This window comes from Strix aluco, unplaced genomic scaffold (genome assembly GCF_031877795.1).
Source record: "Strix aluco isolate bStrAlu1 unplaced genomic scaffold, bStrAlu1.hap1 HAP1_SCAFFOLD_33, whole genome shotgun sequence".
NCBI classification, from domain to species: domain Eukaryota; kingdom Metazoa; phylum Chordata; class Aves; order Strigiformes; family Strigidae; genus Strix; species Strix aluco.
Window position 1 is genome coordinate 1,534,447 of NW_027436647.1, and position 9,724 is coordinate 1,544,170.

Here is a 9,724-nt window from a genome sequence, read left to right on the forward strand (position 1 = left end):
GCACAGAGAAGGTGCTAGCAGGGAATTCCCTGCCTGCCTTTCCCCAGTGCTCTGCAAGCTCTCCAGAACAACAGCAAATCTGGGGCTCTGTGCTTTCTTTAGTTCTGAACAATTGTTAGTGTTTTCTGCACAAAACCGATTCTGCGAAGCAATGTGAACTCTTCTGCTTCCCAGACACAGAGAAGGTGCTAGCAGGGAATTCTCTGCCTGCCTTTCCCCAGTGCTCTGCAAGCTCTCCAGGACAACATAAAATCTGGGGCTCTGTGCTTTCTTTTGTTCTGAACAAGTGTTAGTGTTTTCTGCACAAAAGCGATTCTGCGAAGCAATGTGAACACTTCTGCTTCCCAGGCACAGAGAAGGTGCTAGCAGGGAATTCCCTGCCTGCCTTTCCCCAGTGCTCTGCAAGCTCTCCAGAACAACAGCAAATCTGGGGCTCTGTGCTTTCTTTAGTTCTGAACAATTGTTAGTGTTTTCTGCACAAAACCGATTCTGCGAAGCAATGTGAACTCTTCTGCTTCCCAGGCACAGAGAAGGTGCTAGCAGGGAATTCTCTGCCTGCCTTTCCCCAATGCTCTGCAAGCTCTCCAGGACAAAATAAAATCTGGGGCTCTGTGCTTTCTTTAGTTCTGAACAAGTGTTAGTTTTTTCTGCACAAAAGCGAATCTGCGAAGCAATGTGAACACTTCTGCTTCCCAGGCACAGAGAAGGTGCTAGCAGGGAATTCTCTGCCTGCCTTTCCCCAGTGCTCTGCAAGCTCTCCAGGACAACATAAAATCTGGGGCTCTGTGCTTTCTTTTGTTCTGAACAAGTGTTAGTGTTTTCTGCACAAAAGCGATTCTGCGAAGCAATGTGAACACTTCTGCTTCCCAGACACAGAGAAGGTGCTAGCAGGGAATTCTCTGCCTGCCTTTCCCCAGTGGTCTGCAAGCTCTCCAGGACAACATAGAATCTGGGGCTCTGTGCTTTCTTTTGTTCTGAACAAGTGTTACTGTTTTCTGCAGAAAAGCGGTTCTGCGAAGCAATGTGAACACTTCTGCTTCCCAGGCACAGAGAAGGTGCTAGCAGGGAATTCTCTGCCTGCCTTTCCCCAGTGCTCTGCAAGCTCTCCAGAACAACAGCAAATCTGGGGCTCTGTGCTTTCTTTTGTTCTGAACAAGTGTTAGTGTTTTCTGCACAAAAGCGATTCTGCGAAGCAATGTAAACACTTCTGCTTCCCAGGCACAGAGAAGGTGCTAGCAGGGAATTCCCTGCCTGCCTTTCCCCAGTGCTCTGCAAGCTCTCCAGGACAACATAAAATCTGGGGCTCTGTGCTTTCTTTTGTTCTGAACAAGTGTTAGTGTTTTCTGCAGAAAAGTGATTCTTGCGAAATAATGTGAACACTTCTGCTGCCCAGGCACAGAGAAGGTGCTAGCAGGGAATTCTCTGCCTGCCTTTCCCCAGTGCTCTGCAAGCTCTCCAGAACAACAGCAAATCTGGGGCTCTGTGCTTTCTTTTGTTCTGAACAACTGTTAGTGTTTTCTGCACAAAAGCGATTCTGCGAAGCAATGTAAACACTTCTGCTTCCCAGACACAGAGAAGGTGCTAGCAGGGAATTCTCTGCCTGCCTTTCCCCAGTGCTCTGCAAGCTCTCCAGAACAACAGCAAATCTGGGGCTCTGTACTTTCTTTTGTTCTGAACAAGTGTTAGTGTTTTCTGCACAAAAGCGATTCTGCGAAGCAATGTAAACACTTCTGCTTCCCAGACACAGAGAAGGTGCTAGCAGGGAATTCCCTGCCTGCCTTTCCCCAGTGCTCTGCAAGCTCTCCAGGACAACATAAAATCTGGGGCTCTGTGCTTTCTTTTGTTCTGAACAAGTGTTAGTGTTTTCTGCAGAAAAGCGGTTCTGCGAAGCAATGTGAACACTTCTGCTTCGCAGGCACAGAGAAGGTGCTAGCAGGGAATTCTCTGCCTGCCTTTCCCCAGTGCTCTGCAAGCTCTCCAGGACAACATAAAATCTGGGGCTCTGTGCTTTCTTTTGTTCTGAACAAGTGTTAGTGTTTTCTGCAGAAAAGCGGTTCTGCGAAGCAATGTGAACACTTCTGCTTCCCAGGCACAGAGAAGGTGCTAGCAGGGAATTCTCTGCCTGCCTTTCCCCAGTGCTCTGCAAGCTCTCCAGAACAACAGCAAATCTGGGGCTCTGTGCTTTCTTTAGTTGTGAACAATTGTTAGTGTTTTCTGCACAAAAGCGATTCTGCGAAGCAATGTAAACACTTCTGCTTCCCAGACACAGAGAAGGTGCTAGCAGGGAATTCTCTGCCTGCCTTTCCCCAGTGCTCTGCAAGCTCTCCAGAACAACAGCAAATCTGGGGCTCTGTGCTTTCTTTAGTTCTGAACAAGTGTTAGTTTTTTCTGCACAAAAGCGATTCTGCGAAGCAATGTAAACACTTCTGCTTCCCAGACACAGAGAAGGTGCTAGCAGGGAATTCTCTGCCTGCCTTTCCCCAGTGCTCTGCAAGCTCTCCAGAACAACAGCAAATCTGGGGCTCTGTGCTTTCTTTTGTTCTGAACAAGTGTTAGTGTTTTCTGCAGAAAAGTGATTCTTGCGAAGTAATGTGAACACTTCTGCTGCCCAGGCACAGAGAAGGTGCTAGCAGGGAATTCTCTGCCTGCCTTTCCCCAGTGCTCTGCAAGCTCTCCAGGACAACATAAAATCTGGGGCTCTGTGCTTTCTTTTGTTCTGAACAAGTGTTAGTGTTTTCTGCAGAAAAGCGGTTCTGCGAAGCAATGTGAACACTTCTGCTTCCCAGACACAGAGAAGGTGCTAGCAGGGAATTCTCTGCCTGCCTTTCCCCAGTGCTATGCAAGCTCTCCAGAACAACAGCAAATCTGGGGCTCTGTGCTTTCTTTAGTTCTGAACAATTGTTAGTGTTTTCTGCACAAAACCGATTCTGCGAAGCAATGTGAACTCTTCTGCTTCCCAGGCACAGAGAAGGTGCTAGCAGGGAATTCTCTGCCTGCCTTTCCCCAGTGCTCTGCAAGCTCTCCAGGACAACATAAAATCTGGGGCTCTGTGCTTTCTTTATTTCTGAACAAGTGTTAGTTTTTTCTGCACAAAAGCGAATCTGCGAAGCAATGTGAACACTTCTGCTTCCCAGGCACAGAGAAGGTGCTAGCAGGGAATTCTCTGCCTGCCTTTCCCCAGTGCTCTGCAAGCTCTCCAGGACAACATAAAATCTGGGGCTCTGTGCTTTCTTTAGTTCTGAACAAGTGTTAGTTTTTTCTGCACAAAAGCGAATCTGCGAAGCAATGTGAACACTTCTGCTTCCCAGGCACAGAGAAGGTGCTAGCAGGGAATTCTCTGCCTGCCTTTCCCCAGTGCTCTGCAAGCTCTCCAGGACAACATAAAATCTGGGGCTCTGTGCTTTCTTTAGTTCTGAACAAGTGTTAGTTTTTTCTGCACAAAAGCGAATCTGCGAAGCAATGTGAACACTTCTGCTTCCCAGGCACAGAGAAGGTGCTAGCAGGGAATTCTCTGCCTGCCTTTCCCCAGTGCTCTGCAAGCTCTCCAGGACAACAGCAAATCTGGGGCTCTGTGCTTTCTTTTGTTCTGAACAAGTGTTAGTGTTTTCTGCACAAAAGCGATTCTGCGAAGCAATGAAACACTTCTGCTTCCCAGACACAGAGAAGGTGCTAGCAGGGAATTCTCTGCCTGCCTTTCCCCAGTGCTCTGCAAGCTCTCCAGGACAACATAAAATCTGGGGCTCTGTGCTTTCTTTCGTTCTGAACAAGTGTTAGTGTTTTCTGCAGAAAAGCGATTCTTCCGAAGCAATGTGAACACTTCTGCTGCCCAGGCACAGAGAAGGTGCTAGCAGGGAATTCTCTGCCTGCCTTTCCCCAGTGCTCTGCAAGCTCTCCAGGACAACATAAAATCTGGGGCTCTGTGCTTTCTTTTGTTCTGAACAAGTGTTAGTGTTTTCTGCACAAAAGCGGTTCTGCGAAGCAATGTGAACACTTCTGCTTCCCAGGCACAGAGAAGGTGCTAGCAGGGAATTCTCTGCCTGCCTTTCCCCAGTGCTATGCAAGCTCTCCAGAACAACAGCAAATCTGGGGCTCTGTGCTTTCTTTAGTTCTGAACAATTGTTAGTGTTTTCTGCACAAAAGCGATTCTGCGAAGCAATGTAAACACTTCTGCTTCCCAGGCACAGAGAAGGTGCTAGCAGGGAATTCTCTGCCTGCCTTTCCCCAGTGCTCTGCAAGCTCTCCAGAACAACAGCAAATCTGGGGCTCTGTGCTTTCTTTTGTTCTGAACAAGTGTTAGTGTTTTCTGCAGAAAAGCGGTTCTGCGAAGCAATGTGAACACTTCTGCTTCCCAGGCACAGAGAAGGTGCTAGCAGGGAATTCCCTGCCTGCCTTTCCCCAGTGCTCTGCAAGCTCTCCAGGACAACATAAAATCTGGGGCTCTGTGCTTTCTTTTGTTCTGAACAAGTGTTAGTGTTTTCTGCAGAAAAGTGATTCTTGCGAAATAATGTGAACACTTCTGCTGTCCAGGCACAGAGAAGGTGCTAGCAGGGAATTCTCTGCCTGCCTTTCCCCAGTGCTCTGCAAGCTCTCCAGGACAACATAAAATCTGGGGCTCTGTGCTTTCTTTTGTTCTGAACAAGTGTTAGTGTTTTCTGCACAAAAGCGAATCTGCGAAGCAATGTGAACACTTCTGCTTCCCAGGCACAGAGAAGGTGCTAGCAGGGAATTCTCTGCCTGCCTTTCCCCAGTGCTATGCAAGCTCTCCAGAACAACAGCAAATCTGGGGCTCTGTGCTTTCTTTAGTTCTGAACAATTGTTAGTGTTTTCTGCACAAAACCGATTCTGCGAAGCAATGTGAACTCTTCTGCTTCCCAGGCACAGAGAAGGTGCTAGCAGGGAATTCTCTGCCTGCCTTTCCCCAGTGCTCTGCAAGCTCTCCAGGACAACATAAAATCTGGGGCTCTGTGCTTTCTTTTGTTCTGAACAAGTGTTAGTTTTTCCTGCACAAAAGCGAATCTGCGAAGCAATGTGAACACTTCTGTTTCCCAGACACAGAGAAGGTGCTAGCAGGGAATTCTCTGCCTGCCTTTCCCCAGTGCTCTGCAAGCTCTCCAGGACAACAGCAAATCTGGGGCTCTGTGCTTTCTTTTGTTCTGAACAAGTGTTAGTGTTTTCTGCAGAAAAGCGGTTCTGCGAAGCAATGTGAACACTTCTGCTTCCCAGGCACAGAGAAGGTGCTAGCAGGGAATTCTCTGCCTGCCTTTCCCCAGTGCTATGCAAGCTCTCCAGAACAACAGCAAATCTGGGGCTCTGTGCTTTCTTTTGTTCTGAACAAGTGTTAGTGTTTTCTGCACAAAAGCGATTCTGCGAAGCAATGTGAACACTTCTGCTTCCCAGACACAGAGAAGGTGCTAGCAGGGAATTCCCTGCCTGCCTTTCCCCAGTGCTCTGCAAGCTCTCCAGGACAACATAAAATCTGGGGCTCTGTGCTTTCTTTTGTTCTGAACAAGTGTTAGTGTTTTCTGCAGAAAAGCGGTTCTGCGAAGCAATGTGAACACTTCTGCTTCCCAGGCACAGAGAAGGTGCTAGCAGGGAATTCTCTGCCTGCCTTTCCCCAGTGCTCTGCAAGCTCTCCAGGACAACAGCAAATCTGGGGCTCTGTGCTTTCTTTTGTTCTGAACAAGTGTTAGTGTTTTCTGCAGAAAAGCGATTCTGCGAAGCAATGTGAACACTTCTGCTTCCCAGGCACAGAGAAGGTGCTAGCAGGGAATTCTCTGCCTGCCTTTCCCCAGTGCTCTGCAAGCTCTCCAGAACAACAGCAAATCTGGGGCTCTGTGCTTTCTTTAGTTGTGAACAATTGTTAGTGTTTTCTGCACAAAAGCGATTCTGCGAAGCAATGTGAACACTTCTGCTTCCCAGGCACAGAGAAGGTGCTAGCAGGGAATTCTCTGCCTGCCTTTCCCCAGTGCTCTGCAAGCTCTCCAGGACAACATAAAATCTGGGGCTCTGTGCTTTCTTTCGTTCTGAACAAGTGTTAGTGTTTTCTGCAGAAAAGCGATTCTTGCGAAGCAATGTGAACACTTCTGCTTCCCAGACACAGAGAAGGTGCTAGCAGGGAATTCTCTGCCTGCCTTTCCCCAGTGCTCTGCAAGCTCTCCAGAACAACAGCAAATCTGGGGCTCTGTACTTTCTTTTGTTCTGAACAAGTGTTAGTGTTTTCTGCACAAAAGCGATTCTGCGAAGCAATGTGAACTCTTCTGCTTCCCAGGCACAGAGAAGGTGCTAGCAGGGAATTCTCTGCCTGCCTTTCCCCAGTGCTCTGCAAGCTCTCCAGGACAACATAAAATCTGGGGCTCTGTGCTTTCTTTTGTTCTGAACAAGTGTTAGTGTTTTCTGCACAAAAGCGGTTCTGCGAAGCAATGTGAACACTTCTGCTTCCCAGGCACAGAGAAGGTGCTAGCAGGGAATTCTCTGCCTGCCTTTCCCCAGTGCTATGCAAGCTCTCCAGAACAACAGCAAATCTGGGGCTCTGTGCTTTCTTTAGTTCTGAACAATTGTTAGTGTTTTCTGCACAAAAGCGATTCTGCGAAGCAATGTAAACACTTCTGCTTCCCAGGCACAGAGAAGGTGCTAGCAGGGAATTCTCTGCCTGCCTTTCCCCAGTGCTCTGCAAGCTCTCCAGAACAACAGCAAATCTGGGGCTCTGTGCTTTCTTTTGTTCTGAACAAGTGTTAGTGTTTTCTGCAGAAAAGCGGTTCTGCGAAGCAATGTGAACACTTCTGCTTCGCAGGCACAGAGAAGGTGCTAGCAGGGAATTCTCTGCCTGCCTTTCCCCAGTGCTCTGCAAGCTCTCCAGGACAACATAAAATCTGGGGCTCTGTGCTTTCTTTTGTTCTGAACAAGTGTTAGTGTTTTCTGCAGAAAAGCGGTTCTGCGAAGCAATGTGAACACTTCTGCTTCCCAGGCACAGAGAAGGTGCTAGCAGGGAATTCTCTGCCTGCCTTTCCCCAGTGCTCTGCAAGCTCTCCAGAACAACAGCAAATCTGGGGCTCTGTGCTTTCTTTAGTTGTGAACAATTGTTAGTGTTTTCTGCACAAAAGCGATTCTGCGAAGCAATGTAAACACTTCTGCTTCCCAGACACAGAGAAGGTGCTAGCAGGGAATTCTCTGCCTGCCTTTCCCCAGTGCTCTGCAAGCTCTCCAGAACAACAGCAAATCTGGGGCTCTGTGCTTTCTTTAGTTCTGAACAAGTGTTAGTTTTTTCTGCACAAAAGCGATTCTGCGAAGCAATGTAAACACTTCTGCTTCCCAGACACAGAGAAGGTGCTAGCAGGGAATTCTCTGCCTGCCTTTCCCCAGTGCTCTGCAAGCTCTCCAGAACAACAGCAAATCTGGGGCTCTGTGCTTTCTTTTGTTCTGAACAAGTGTTAGTGTTTTCTGCAGAAAAGTGATTCTTGCGAAGTAATGTGAACACTTCTGCTTCGCAGGCACAGAGAAGGTGCTAGCAGGGAATTCTCTGCCTGCCTTTCCCCAGTGCTCTGCAAGCTCTCCAGGACAACATAAAATCTGGGGCTCTGTGCTTTCTTTTGTTCTGAACAAGTGTTAGTGTTTTCTGCAGAAAAGCGGTTCTGCGAAGCAATGTGAACACTTCTGCTTCCCAGGCACAGAGAAGGTGCTAGCAGGGAATTCTCTGCCTGCCTTTCCCCAGTGCTATGCAAGCTCTCCAGAACAACAGCAAATCTGGGGCTCTGTGCTTTCTTTAGTTCTGAACAATTGTTAGTGTTTTCTGCACAAAACCGATTCTGCGAAGCAATGTGAACTCTTCTGCTTCCCAGGCACAGAGAAGGTGCTAGCAGGGAATTCTCTGCCTGCCTTTCCCCAGTGCTCTGCAAGCTCTCCAGGACAACATAAAATCTGGGGCTCTGTGCTTTCTTTAGTTCTGAACAAGTGTTAGTTTTTTCTGCAGAAAAGCGAATCTGCGAAGCAATGTGAACACTTCTGCTTCCCAGGCACAGAGAAGGTGCTAGCAGGGAATTCTCTGCCTGCCTTTCCCCAGTGCTCTGCAAGCTCTCCAGGACAACATAAAATCTGGGGCTCTGTGCTTTCTTTAGTTCTGAACAAGTGTTAGTTTTTTCTGCACAAAAGCGAATCTGCGAAGCAATGTGAACACTTCTGCTTCCCAGGCACAGAGAAGGTGCTAGCAGGGAATTCTCTGCCTGCCTTTCCCCAGTGCTCTGCAAGCTCTCCAGGACAACATAAAATCTGGGGCTCTGTGCTTTCTTTTGTTCTGAACAAGTGTTAGTGTTTTCTGCACAAAGGCGATTCTGCGAAGCAATGTGAACACTTCTGCTTTGCAGGCACAGAGAAGGTGCTAGCAGGGAATTCTCTGCCTGCCTTTCCCCAGTGCTCTGCAAGCTCTCCAGAACAACATAAAATCTGGGGCTCTGTGCTTTCTTTCGTTCTGAACAAGTGTTAGTGTTTTCTGCAGAAAAGCGATTCTTGCGAAGCAATGTGAACACTTCTGCTGCCCAGGCACAGAGAAGGTGCTAGCAGGGAATTCTCTGCCTGCCTTTCCCCAGTGCTCTGCAAGCTCTCCAGGACAACAGCAAATCTGGGGCTCTGTGCTTTCTTTTGTTCTGAACAAGTGTTAGTGTTTTCTGCACAAAAGAGATTCTGCGAAGCAATGAAACACTTCTGCTTCCCAGACACAGAGAAGGTGCTAGCAGGGAATTCTCTGCCTGCCTTTCCCCAGTGCTCTGCAAGCTCTCCAGGACAACATAAAATCTGGGGCTCTGTGCTTTCTTTTGTTCTGAACAAGTGTTAGTGTTTTCTGCACAAAAGCGATTCTGCGAAGCAATGTGAACACTTCTGCTTCCCAGGCACAGAGAAGGTGCTAGCAGGGAATTCTCTGCCTGCCTTTCCCCAGTGCTCTGCAAGCTCTCCAGAACAACAGCAAATCTGGGGCTCTGTGCTTTCTTTCGTTCTGAACAAGTGTTAGTGTTTTCTGCAGAAAAGCGATTCTTGCGAAGCAATGTGAACACTTCTGCTGCCCAGGCACAGAGAAGGTGCTAGCAGGGAATTCTCTGCCTGCCTTTCCCCAGTGCTCTGCAAGCTCTCCGGGACAACAGCAAATCTGGGGCTCTGTGCTTTCTTTTGTTCTGAACAAGTGTTAGTGTTTTCTGCACAAAAGCGATTCTGCGAAGCAATGTGAACACTTCTGCTTCCCAGGCACAGAGAAGGTGCTAGCAGGGAATTCTCTGCCTGCCTTTCCCCAGTGCTCTGCAAGCTCTCCAGGACAACATAAAATCTGGGGCTCTGTGCTTTCTTTCGTTCTGAACAAGTGTTAGTGTTTTCTGCAGAAAAGCGATACTTCCGAAGCAATGTGAACACTTCTGCTGCCCAGGCACAGAGAAGGTGCTAGCAGGGAATTCTCTGCCTGCCTTTCCCCAGTGCTCTGCAAGCTCTCCAGGACAACATAAAATCTGGGGCTCTGTGCTTTCTTTTGTTCTGAACAAGTGTTAGTGTTTTCTGCACAAAAGCGGTTCTGCGAAGCAATGTGAACACTTCTGCTTCCCAGGCACAGAGAAGGTGCTAGCAGGGAATTCTCTGCCTGCCTTTCCCCAGTGCTATGCAAGCTCTCCAGAACAACAGCAAATCTGGGGCTCTGTGCTTTCTTTAGTTCTGAACAATTGTTAGTGTTTTCTGCACAAAAGCGATTCTGCGA